This window comes from Pleurodeles waltl, chromosome 1_2 (genome assembly GCF_031143425.1).
Source record: "Pleurodeles waltl isolate 20211129_DDA chromosome 1_2, aPleWal1.hap1.20221129, whole genome shotgun sequence".
Taxonomy (NCBI): Eukaryota; Metazoa; Chordata; class Amphibia; order Caudata; family Salamandridae; genus Pleurodeles; species Pleurodeles waltl.
In genome coordinates, this window is record NC_090437.1 from 713,224,451 (window position 1) to 713,237,942 (window position 13,492).

The following is a 13,492-nucleotide window of genomic DNA, read 5'->3' on the forward strand; positions in this document are numbered from 1 at the left end:
AGGGAGGAGTTTGTAAATTGCTTAGTCCGCAACATTGTTGTTCATATATTCCGGACAACAGCAAAGCTATTAGAGGCTTTATTAACAATCTAACAAGAGATAAAACTGATTTGAAAGAATTAACTGAACTCACTGGGAAAAAGCTGGTAAATGATTTGCTTCTATGGGGAATTGGCTTGGCAACATGGGAAAAGGAGCCTTAATAAAAATAATAAAAGGGATTTCAATTATTGTGATTTGTCTTGTTGGAATTTGGGGAATGTATACATTGTATAATGTGATCAAGAAAAATAAATTGAAAAAGAAACAGAGGAGGGTGGAAATTAGAATGGGAGAATTATTTAGTGAAAATTCAAGGGGAAAAAGAATAAATAAAAATGTGCGAGAATCAAAATTTTAGAAAATTGTGTAACAAAATAAATAAATGTATTTGAAATATAGATGTGATGACATATGTAGTCACCTTAGGAGGGATTGTGAGACCTGAAATTAACATTAATGATTTTTACGTGTTTTCCTATATCTGAATTAACATATAAGATGTAATAGGCATAGAAAATAATGTGTGACTCATATTGTGCCTATTTGATTGGGCACCATTGTGTATGGGGTTGTTAACTAATAATTTATTAATATGATTTAAGAGTTTATATGTGATTGAAAATGCATTACTCTCTCATACTTGCAGCTAAATATTATAAACTTTGCATAAGCTAACTGAAAAGGCCTCAAGTTTAACAAGGCCATGGTCAAACTGAATGACTGCCAAAGCAAAATAAGTTGTTATGTTAGTAGAACGATCTCATGTCCGCTGTATAACAAGTTCTTTGTCTCAATCTTAAACTTGTTTAGAGTTTGTATTATTAAAAATGTATTTTCTTCGAGGAAATGTTGAATAACCCAAGAATATTTCTACATCATTGTAACCGTTGATTCATAGCATATTTGGGAATGGAGAAGAACAATGAACTCTCTGATGATGAACGGAAGGATCCACAAGTTGATTCTTATTGTATCGACTGGATGTACGCAAACAGAGAACAACCAATCATTGATGTGCGGATGTCTGTCTAATATAATTTTCTGATATCTGAAGTTTTTGTAATTGGATAATTCTTTCTTCGATGTTTCTGACCAATAGCAAACGTGTGTGAACTTGGTGCTGTAAGTGGACAGCGCATTCTCGGTGTGACTTGTCACTTTGGCACTTTGTTCCTTACCAGTTGGTCTACTGACATTCTGGTACTTTATTATTTTCTGAATTTATCTTGCCTGTTCAATGCTGAACAAATGATCTGATGCTTTAGTGATCTTCTAGTCCAAATTCTAAACCATCAGCCCTTTCCCAAATCTTCTGTCCCGATGCTGATGTCTTCCTGAAAAAGTTTAAGCTGTTTTGCTGATCCTTAGGGATAGGTATTATGAATAAACTGTGCATTGTTGTTTGTCTTTTGTTTCTCATGTACCAACTGCTGTTTTTGATAGCCCCATAACTAGATGTTTTCTAAATTTGTCTTACTAAAACGTTTGCATGAAGCCCAACATGCCGATGCTAATGTGTGGTTAGTGAGGTGTTACCTTTCTCATCTATGACTTGATGCTATTCCATTGCTAAACAAATGTATGTCATTTCTCTTGCTCAGATATTGTTGGTATTAATTTGCGTGATCTCTACTGAAATCATTGTGATTGTAGCTCTGTTTAAATTGAGATTCTTTAGGAGATTTGGCCAGCCTGTGTTTTTCCTTTACATGTACCATTTGGTTTTGAGACTAACTTACGTGACCCTAGCATTGTTAACATAGGGAAATAAACAGATTACTTGATAATCAAAAGGGTGGTTATTCGTGGCCAAATAGGTCATGGTGCATTCTTTACTGACTCTCTAACTATTCGTGTTATTTAAAATTGATGACTTTTACCTGCTACTTAGGGCATCTTAAACGAGTCAAAAGGTTCACCGGCCTTGAGGATGTGTCTGCTTATAAGTTAATATAACTAAACAGATAAGCCTGGGCGCGCTCACACCTGCTGATGAGCCATTGCTAACTGAGGATTACATATCACAGTGAGCTTGAATATTCACAGTTTCATAAGGACTGTACAGAGTCACTGGGCTCATGCCCTGGGGGTCCCATGTGCATTGCAAGTCTCCTGTGTGACCAAGGCTCACACTGTGCACCACGATGAGCTCACCACCGTGACATGACCAGGCACACCCGCTCATGTCTTAGGAACTCATGCATCAGTGCCATCCCTGCAACCTTGAACCACTACTTTCGTGCCACAAGGGAGTCAGATGGCACAGTGAAGGGATTGTTGCTGATGCATTTTGGGGTGACGAATTGTATGAACTTTTCGAGACCCTGCCTGATATCGGGGATGCTAATGACTATGACACCACTGTGGCTGCAGTAAATAGTACTTTGACCTGCAATTGAATCCTGATTACAAGTGTTTTAAACTGTGCCAAGCAAAACAGACTGACACCGTATCAGTTGACATGTTATAAGCGAGGTTAAGGAAGCTGGCAAGCACGTGCACAGGCATCAACCAGCATGAAGAAATCCGAGCCCAAATCATCCAAGTATGTCGTTTCAACCTGCTTCGACAACTCATTCTCAGACAGCCAGGTTTATCCCTGAACGACATTCTGATCCTTGCTCGGTCAACCGAATAATCGTGGATATGGAGGCAACTGGGCCAACCCACAACATCGGCAGGTTAATCTAAGGCTGTGATTGACAGAAGAGCCATTCAAGGGTGCCTCACTCCCCAAAGACCACCCAGCACCCTGCGGCCAGAAAACGGCAGCTGCGGAAATTGTGGCCTAGAGCATAAAACACCAGGAATATGGCCAGCAGAAGGGAAGACTTGTTCAAGGTGTGTCAAAGTCAACCATTTTGCGAAGGTTCCTGGGTTAGTAAGTCCCGAAAGAGTTCCGGCCTACCAAGGAGGGTAACTGCTGCCCTATGTCAGTGATCCCTAGATGGTTAAGCAATGGCCACTGCCCCGGATGCCTGTCAAGTGGAAGCCCAGTATGATGATGAAGATGATGATCTTCGTCATTTCTTTTTCTGGGAGGCAGGGGCATATGATGAGACCAACCACCTCCTATGTGCTAAGTGGACATCAGTGGCATCACTATAATGGCTTGCATAGCTACAGGCGCCTCGTGAATGTCATGGACTCGGGCAATTCAAGAGGCTGACACTGGCACCAATGCTGCTGCCAAGCAAGGCGAAGATTACACATGTGGTGGAACTGAGCCGCTACGTCTTCGTGGTACAATCAAAGTGAGCATAGCATGCCATAGCCGTTTGACAAGCGCAACATTCCATGTCTCTCCTTTGGAATGCACAATTAAAATGCATTCTCATTTTGTGTTCCAAAGCTGCGCTGGCCATCTTGTCTTTATGCATTTCACGAGTATGGAGTGAAGTTAGCCACGCTGTACTGCACCTAGACATCTGTGGGTCAGGCTGCTGAGCTTCTGCCCCTTACTGTTTACTTCTAGCTGGCTCCGGAGACCGGTCCCAGGCTCAGGCATGGTGCTCACATAGAGGAAGGGAGAAAATGGATCTGTGATTCAAGGTTATCTCATGTTACTTGCATTCCTATAGCACATACCTGACATTTGTATGGCCTTGCAGTGCTGCAGGCTGACTCGAATGTGTGTTTGGTATGTTATTTAAAAAAAACATTGCTGCCCACAGCATCTCACGCCCGCATTTCGGGAATGCCAACACTCTCTGACTGAAATCTACAATTTCTCAGCTCTTGAAAGCGGCATCTACACTCCAACCCTCCTCCCACTCTTGTTTGTGTAGAGGGTGAACGTGCCATTTGTCCTAAAATTCCACACAAGGCTACTCTACGGATGGCCCCACGGGATGCTCGAGCCAGCGCTGGGAGTTTGTTAGTCTAGTTTTCAATTTTGCTGTACAGTTTGTTGGTCGGATTGTGCTTTTATACACTCGCAGATTAGCGAGCAACCGTGAGTGCCCTTATCGTTCAAACACCCAAGTACACCAAGTTAGAAAATGAGTCCAATATATCCATCTGCTTTTGTCAGAAACAATGAAGTGTTTAGTTTAGAATTACTACAGCAATGGGGTCCCTTGTGAAGCAGTCTTTACATTCATTAGCAATGCTTGCCCAGAAGGCAGTATTCTGTGTTTTTCTGCACTCTCCATCCAGCTGTGACACTGGGCCGGTGGTGGTGGTGGTGGGGGAAGGGGGGGGGGTCTGGACTGCCGAATGAAGAGAGGTCTCCCACCCCCCAGGATTTTTGGGGAAGGTGGTATGGCCCAGGGTGACGTTTGGGCGGTATTTGGGCTATGCCGCGTGGGCTGGGGGATGGGGGTATATTAAGGGGACATTTTGTGTGCCCACCCACCATTTTGTCATAAGTGGCCAGTTCTTAGGTGGGGAGGCGTTATGATACTTTTCAAAGTCGATTGTCAGGTTGCATTAGGACCTGGGTAAGGAGACCAAACGGGTTCGACAGGGAAAACAGTATTAAAAACGTGAATGTAGGAAGAGACGGCAGGGTTATTGTAAGTGCACCTGTTTCCAATAAAGCGGCTTCTTCCACACAACAAATTGTGTTGTGGCATTGTTTCCTCTTCCCCACTACCTTTTAGCGTCCCATTAGAATTGCTCACTGAGCTGAACTTCATTTCTTGAAAGGCAGCAGGACACGAATTCAAGTACCCTGGCCAACTCAGCATCCCGCTCTCCTCGTTGACATGCTGTTATTTACAGTGCATCAAAAATGAGCAGTTTGTAAAATACAAATGTTATGAAGACTGCTGTTGCAGGTGTGAGAAAACACACCCCATTCCATTCGGGTGTCACCCGCCAAAGGCAGGTGTGTTGACTGGTACGATTTACCCTCTGTCTCTTTTCCCTTCTTTCATATCTCACATTTTCCATAGTTTTTCCTTTTTTTTTTTTTTTACTTGATTCCTCCTGCTCTTTCACCACCCTCTTCGTTGTCTATGCATGTCCCAGGCATAGATAAATGTGTGTAGCCCTCCCATACATAGGCTGAGCCTCCTGCTACCAGCCCAGATGCCTCTGCTGCAGGTCATCACTCTGAGCAGGGATAAAGGAGATAAAAGAAGTGAGCGAAGATCACAGAGCCTTGCTTGACACAGCCACTCAGACCCCTAATTTTTCAGTTTGCTAGCCCTGCACTTTTAGAGCTTGCTTGTTAATTAGCACCATTTATTTCATGTTGTTTGTATCCTCCAGTCTGCAGGCACTTCTAAGGTCCTCTTTCTATTGTTTAGCTCTTTTTAATCTGCTTTTTTATGTATTTTTTAGTACATTCTTGCCTACAATGCCTTTTAACTAATTATCTTGTGGTTTGACCCATGCATTTAGGAAATAGTGTTGTGGCAGCAGCATGCAATTTATGCATGTTTGTTACCTATAATTTCTTCTTTTTTAAAACTTTTTTTGCCTTCGATGCCTTGCAACTAATTATTTCACATTTTTGTACCTCGCATTCCGATGAAATATTGTTATGGCAGCAGTACGCATATTAGGCGTGTTTGCTGTCTGCATATTTTGTTTGTTTTTTGCACTTCTCCCTCCGATGCCCTTCAACTAATTACTTTGTTTCTAGTATTACCCATTCTGTGAAATATTGTTCTGCAAGCAGCATGTATTTTATTAATGTTTGCTGTCTTTATATTCTGGTTTATGCCACTAGTAACAGCTCAATATATTGCCTTTCTCAATAAACAGCTAACAACACTTTAGCGGTGTTTCCGTAACTTGTGTTGCACAACGAATCACAAACTACAAATTACAGTAAAAACGTATTATTACTCACAAGAGCAAAACGGAATGCGTTTACCAATGATTGTTTAACATGGTGTTCTAATCATTCAAGCTACCATGTCTGTTTTCGCGATCTGGAGTGCCTATGTTTTTATACTTCCTTCGAAATTCCGAGAGGAGGCATAGAGATAGCCACACATACTCGAGGAGAGGATGACTATTCCAACTCCGGCCCCTGAATATTTGGGGAAAGTATTTGTGAGCATTTCCGTACAACGCTATCGAAAGCTGGAAAGAATGAAGCTTTATTCTGTATTTCTTAAAAATAATTTTATCTTCATATTTTAATAAATCAATCAGTCAATCAGTCACTTGTAAAGGGCGGCTTATCACCTGTGGGGTCTCAAGGCGCTGTTGCGGGCTTGCTGCTCATTCGAAGAGCCAGGTCCTGAGATCTTTTCTGAACTGCTACAGCAAGACAGCCTGGGGGTCATTCTGACCCTGGCGGCCGGTTCGGCCGCCAGGAACAGGATGGCGGTAGGGGGTGTCGCGGGGCCCCTGGGGGCCCCTGCAGTGCCCATGCCAATGGCATGGGCACTGCAGGGGCCCCCGTAAGAGGGCCCGCTTGTATTTCACTGTCTTGTCTGAGTTGAGTTTGAGGCATCTGGTTTCCATCCAGGTGGCGACTGCTTTCATTTAGTTGTGGAAATTTCTCTTGGCTGTTGATGGGTTGTCGGTCAAGGATAGGATCGGTTGGGTATCGTCGGCGTACAAGACAATGTTTAGGCCGTGCAGTCTGACAATTTTAGCTAGTGGGGCCATGTAGATGTAGAAGAGGGTCGGGCTTAGTGAGGATCCCTGTGGTACTCCGCAGCATGTTTCTTTGGGTGCTGAGGTGGATGTCAGGAGTCTGACACTCTGGGTTCTTCCGGTGAGGAAGGGTGGAATCCATTCCAGTGCTTTACTGTGGATGCCGGTGTCATGGAGTCTGGTGCAGAGGGTGGAGTAGAAGACTGTAACAAATGTGGCGGAGAGGTGGAGGAGGATGAGGGCAGCTGTGTCTTCATTTCCAGTATGGCACGGATGTCTACAGTGGCTGTGAGGAGGGCAGTTTCGGTACTGTGGTTGTTCCTGAATCTGGACTGCGAGGGGTCTAGGATCTGGTTTGCTTCGAGGAACTCAGTGAGCGGGTTGATCTCTGTGTGCTTCCAGACAGATGGGAAGGTGGTGGTCTCGATGGAACGATTGATAGCTCTGGTGCAATAGTGAGGCTGGCCAGGTTGAAAATGTGATGTGGGCATAGGTCTGAGGGTGCCCCTGAGTGAATGGCATTCATGTGTTTCTGGGTGTCTTCGGCAGCGATCAGGACCCAATAGTTGAGGGTCTGGTGCGGAGGGGTTCTGTGGTGGTGCTGGTGGGTGGAGGGGGCGAGCTTTGGTTCTTGACTCCCTTATATATGTCTTGGATTTTCAAGAGAAAAAATGTAGTGAAGTAATCACAGATGTCTTGAGAGGGGGGATGTCTGAGGTGTCTGTTCTGAAGTTTGTGAATTTCTTGACTATAGTGAAGAGCTCCTTGCAGTTGTGTGCGTTGATGCTGATGCGTTCTTGAATGGCAGCTTTCTTGAAGGCTGTGAAGAGCTGGTGGTGCACATTGACTGCATTTTTGTAGGCTGTGTGGTCTTCAGTTGTTTTGTTATTTCTCAATTTTTATTCCAGCCGTCTGCAGATGCGTTTTGACTCTTGGAGTTCTGTGTGAACCAGCTTGGTTTCTTAGGGTGCTGGTTTCTGGCAGGTTTTCTGAAGGGGCTATGCTTTTAGCACATTCTGTGATCCAGTGGTGCAGGTTGCGTGCTGAGTCATTCACTGCGTCGTGTGGGGAGAGGGGTTGCTAAGTGCGTCTGTGAGCTGCGCTTCAGTGACTTTGCCCCAACTTCTGCCAGTGGGACGGGGTGTGGTGGCATGCGGTGGTCTTTGTGAAAGCAAAATGGATGCATCGGTGGTAGGTTCTATGGTGTTTGGAGGTGTGAGAGATGGTGATGTTGCTCTCTGCCAAGAAGACTGGGTCGAGGGTGTGACCTGATGAGTGTGTGGGTTGGTTGACTAGTTGCTTGAAACCGAGGGTTGCAAGGGTGTCCTAGAGGGTTGTGGTGTTTGGGTCATCGTGGTTATCTAGGTGGAAGTTGAGATGGCTGAGTAGGATGTAGTCGGTGGAGGCGAGCAGGTGGGTGTCAGCAATGGCTACACTGAACTAGGGCCAGGGCCCGGGTGGTCTGTAGATGAGCGTGCCTCAGAGGGAGGTGCTCAGGTCGGACTGAATCTGGAAGTGTAGGTGTTCAAGGGTGGTTGGCTGGTTCTGTGTCTCAAAGGTGATCGACAGGCGGAGGGTGTTCCTGTATGTTATGTTAATGCCTCCTCCCGGTCTATTGACTCTATCTGTGTGGGCGATTTTTGTAGCCATCTGGAATGGCAGTAACGATGTTGAGGGCAGAGGTGGGGTGGTCCAAGTCTCTGTGAGGAAGGTGATGTCAGGGGCGATGGAGTTGAGGAGGTCCCAAACTTCTACTGCATGTTTGACGAGGGAGCGGGTGTTAAGGAGTATACACTTGAGGTGTCCATCTGGTCTTGGTATGGAGGCAGGTGAGGGAGCAGAAGCAGCAGGAAAATGGTCCATGAGTGCTCTTCGGGTTGGCTAGGTGACAGGCTGAGGATCTTCCAGGGTTGAGGGTGGGCAGAGCATTGGTATCGTTCCGACGGGTGGCACGGGTACCAATGTCCATGGTGCTGGGGGTGGTCCAGGCGCAGACGGGCTTGCCTTTGGCGTGCCTTTGGCATGACAGCGGCACTGGCATGCAGCGGCCACCATTAAGAAGAAGAGGGAGGTGGGAGGGGCTGGGAGGCAGAAGGCGGGAAAGCATTTCGCAGAGAGGGGGCGGGGCTGCAGGGGAAGCAGCAACAGGGAGGGAGCTTGGGGAACAAAGTGAAAAAGAGCTTAAGCAGCAGCGCAGGAGTGCAAAAGAGTGGAGAAAAACATACTAACAGACAAAAAGAATGAAAAAAATAAGAAAAATCAGGAAAGACAGAGACAGACAAAAGCAGCTGGCCACTAGGCCACCAGGGATGAGGCACAGACAGGTGCCTGTGGGTGGAGGTGGGCCTCGATCTCAGAACCGGCAGGCTCTTGAAGAGATCAGAAGCAGCAGCAGTAGCAGGTGGAGCTGAGCAGGAGGGAGCGAACAGACTCTGACCAGAAGGTCAGTGTAGTCGCCTCTCACTGCGCAAGGACCACCCTTAAGAAGGGGAAGGAAATGGGATGGGCTAGACAGCTGGAAGGTGGGAGGGTGGCAAAGTGCTTTGCAGGGAGGGGGTGGGGCTACAGGGGAAGCAGCAGAAGGGATGGAGCATGGGGAATGGTGCACTGTGAAAGCGCTGAAGCAGCTGCAGAAGAGTGCAAAAGAGAGGAGAAAAACAGACAAAAAGAGGTAAAATCAGGAAAGACAGAGAGAGAAGCAGATGGCCACTAAGGATGAGGTGCAGCTGGGTGCCTGCGGGTAGAAGCAGGTAAAAGCGGGCCTCGATCTCAGAGCTGGCAGTCTTTTGTAGAGATCAGAAGCAGCAGCAGTAGCAGATGGAGCTGAGCAGGGGGGAGTGAACATACGATGACCAGAAGGTCAGTGGACCTGTGAGAACCTGTTTTTATGTGCTGGAATGTGTGCATCATTCTGTATGCATGTTTACGTCTAAGGAATAATTCTGGAATTTATAAATACAGAAATAGTATGAGGACAAAAGGTCATGGAATGATGTACGCAGCAACATTCATTAGTTATTCTATACACCTGGAATCATAACAGGGGTGGGATAGGGAAGTAGTGCTTAATTTCAGTTGGTGGTTGCAGGTGGGGCTCAACAGCACTCAGTTTTGGGGACTACCACTTATTTTTCCTTATCTAAAGCAGGGATGGAAACAAATCTTCTAAAGTGTGATAAAGGGTCAGGGAGTGCATGAATGTCAATTCACCAAAATGCCGGGTGTAGAGGAAGTGATTTGACCTTCAGTTTCACTCACACTTATGTTTACACAAACACACACATTGACAATTACACACACTCTCTCATAACCACTCACTCCTAAGTACTCATATAACATACATTTAGAAGCATTTTTTTCTTACCTCAGCAGCCCGGGAAACTCATATTCCAGCCAAGTATGCTCCTTTTTAGTGCACTAATAGTGAATGATGAAACCAAATTCACTAATAGTGTAATACAAACATTGAGCAAAAACAAAGAAAGTGGATCCCCAACTGATGTCCATAAGGATCAGCTGCTACTCTGCTCCTAGCACTGTGTTTGCCACCTCTGAGGCCAGGGGTCGCATAGGCAATACTAGGGGTCCCAAAGAGCAAGCCAGGGGTCACAGCTGGGACGCCTGGTGAACCCTAAATGATGTCCATGATGAGTGTCTAGTGGTGATCAAAAAAGCATGGAGTGGCATCAAGCCAAGGCAGCCTTAGTATTTGACTCCCCAATATTTGTTGCACCAGCTGTAAACGTCTCAGCAAAACTTTGGGCCCGACACTTATTGTTTTACAAATTAAGGCCCTCATTATGACATTGGCGGTAAATCCCACTTACCACCATGCCAACTGCTGCCAACATACCGCCGCAGCGGCAGACATCCGCTAACCATATTATGACACACACACACCTATCCATCACTATTCAGACACACACAAATCCGCCAGCCTAAAGGTCAGTGATAAAGTGGCAGTAGCAAAACCCACACTGTTATGGCTCAAAATACACACAAGCTAGCAAAACAGCACCACATTGGCAATTCAAACTACACACACTTGACACCCACACACACACCACACACACACACCACTATAAAACACACACCCACAGTCCCCACAAACCTTTACGACTACAAACCATTGCCAACAGAATGACATCACGGATACTGACAAGACCAGACCCACACACCACCATCACCTATACACGACCCACGCACCTTACAACACACACCCCAACACATCACCCTACACACCCTCACACACACCACTCACACTACACTCATGGCACCACAATGACACCCCAGATTCTCTGAGGAGGAGCTAAAGGTCATGGTGGAGGAAATCATCCGGGTAGAACCACAGCTATTTGGATCAAGCGTGCAGCAGATATCCATTGCTAGGAAGATGGAGCTATGGCGGAGAATCGTGGACAGGGTCAACGCCAGTGGACAGCACCCCAGAACAAGGGATGATATCAGGAAGAGGTGGAACGACCTACGGGGGAAGGTACGTTCCATTGCAGCAAGACACCGACTCACTGTACAGAAGACTGGCGATGGACCTTCACCTCTTCTCCCACAACTAACAACATTAGACGAGCAAGTCTTGGCAATCATGCATCCTGAGGGCCTGGCAGGAGTTGGAGGAGGAATGCAATCTGGTAAGTCAACTCTCCATTTCTATCACCCCCCTACCTGCATGCCATCACATACCCATACCCTCACTCCCATCACTCCACCTCTTCCCACGTACCCCACCATCACATCTCACTCATCCTAATGCCAAGCCCTGCATGCTCTACCAATGCATGGACACCCCTCAAAGCCCTGCATGGACACCCATCACTAAAGCACGTACACTAGAGGGAATCAGCTAGCCCGCCAAATAACAACTCATACAAGGCAAAGCTGCCAGGGCAATTACAAACATAGAGGGCAACCCACCCATGCACAAGATGTCCAACACAGAAACAATAACCCTGCATTTACATCCCCACAGGTATCCCAGCCAATGTCACCGGAGAAAGGTGCCAGCAACATCCAGTCCCCCCACAGAAGAGGCCCACAGTGACGACAGCAGCTCTGCTCGCCTGGCTCTGGATGACGAACCTGGCCCATCAGGGACCTCTGGACAGTCGGTTACCCAGCCACAGTCTCATACCACCACAGAGCCTCCCCCCCTCAGGAAACACCACCACAGCACCCACCCAGCGGGCCCATATGTCTGTCCCCAGGGCACGTCAATCAGCAGTGTGTCCACCACTACATGGACCCCAGGCCACTCCACAAACCCAGGATAATCAGGGACCTGGGGTCAGTGGTAGTGGGCACATGGTTAAGGGGACAGAGGCACAGGACAACAGGGAAGCTGGGAGGACTGCTGTGTGACAGGGGGAGGACAGGCCCAGGGAACCGACCCTCCAGGAGGCACTCGCGCGATCCTGGGAGCCTACCAACATTCCCAGGATACACTGTGCCAGATTCTGAACAAGATGCAGGAGAACATGTGGCTGCAGGAGGGCAGTACCTGGGGATCAGGGAGGACTTGAAGTCCATTAACACCACCCTGGTCTCCATTGCAGGGGTGCTGGCAGACATGGCCAACAGTATGAGGGAGGCAGTGGCACACCACCGGGCCCCTGACACTAGCCTGACTACTGAACAGCCCTCCACCTCTGCTGCTGCTAGTGGACAGGAGGCCCCGCCACAGGACCAACAGGCCACCAGGACCCCTCCCCCTGCAGAAGTTGAACCACCCTACAAACGTTCCCTGTGATCCAGGCAGAAGCCAGAGACTATTGCCGAGACCCCTGCCAGGAAATATGGCTCTCCTGATTGTCACCCTTGTGTCCCAATCTGTCACCCTGTCCACCTTGAACTGCCATTGCTCCCCTTCCTATACCCCCTTGGGCACTGCACCTGTGGTACAAATAGACTGGACTCTACCCTGGCTTTCCTCCATCATCAACCCAGCCCATTGCACTACCCCCTCTTCTTCAGAGCTCTGCAATAAAAAACACTTTGAAAAAATACAACTATAATGTATGTCAAATGATTTCAAAATGTATTTGTTTAACAAGGTTCAAACATTGCACTTCAACTGTACAACAATATGAACATAGGATAGACCTGTAGTTGGCTGCACTGAACACACCAGGAGCAATAGTGGGGCACCAACATCTGCAAACAGATGCCAAAGGGTACAGTGAGTGGGCATTAAAATAGGAGTTCACAGCCTGCCAGTGAAAATGTTACACATCAAACTGTAAATGAAATGTGAAGTTACACAGTCTTACCTGTGTTAATGGAAGTATTTACGAATGGCTGCACTTCTGTTGTCCTCATCCTCATCCTCTGCCTCCTCATCTTCACTGTCCACAGGGTCCACTGCTGCCACATGGCCATTTCAAGCCTCCTACTCCTGCAGAAAAGGCACATAGCGGTGCAAGGTAAGGTTGTGCAACATACAGCATGCAACGATGATCTGGCAGACTTTCTTGGGTGAGTAGCACAGGGATCCACCTGTTAGATGGAGGCAACGAAACCTGGCCTTCAGGAGGCCCAATGTCCTTTCCATTATCATTCTTGTTTGCCCATGTGTCTCATTGTAACGTTCCTCTGCCCTTGTCCTGGCATTCCTCAAAGGGGTCTGTAGCCATGAGAGGTTGGGGTAACCAGAGTCACCTGCAAATATCGAGGGACAACTGTTAGCCACACACTCACCTCATAAGGCCCACAACATACCCATACACCAATATCCACTGGGTGGGAACCAGGGCTCACCTATTAGCCACACCCTGTGCCTCTAGAGTTGGGACATCACATTTGGGAAGCTACTATTCCTCAGGATAAAGGCATCATGCACAGAGCCAGGATACTTAGCATTGACGTGGGAGACGTA